This window comes from Cystoisospora suis (genome assembly GCF_002600585.1).
Source record: "Cystoisospora suis strain Wien I chromosome Unknown contig_1533, whole genome shotgun sequence".
NCBI classification, from domain to species: domain Eukaryota; phylum Apicomplexa; class Conoidasida; order Eucoccidiorida; family Sarcocystidae; genus Cystoisospora; species Cystoisospora suis.
In genome coordinates, this window is record NW_027154333.1 from 2908 (window position 1) to 3181 (window position 274).

Consider the following 274-nt stretch of genomic DNA (forward strand, 5'->3'; position numbering starts at 1 on the left):
GGAAGAAAGGAAGAAGAGAGAGAGAGAACGGGAAGATCAAAAGGAGAATAGGAAAGGCGGATTGCTCGAGTCTCGATACACACTTGGCTGGATGTGTGACTATCGATGTGTAGATAGATCGATAGATAGATCTCTCTCTGTGTATGTATATGTGTATCGATATGCATGAGTCAGCACGTATGTATGAATGTGGAGGTATGTATGTATATACTTATCTATATGTATGGAGGAATGAATCTGGATGTGTGTGAATATGTATGTATGTAGGAATGTA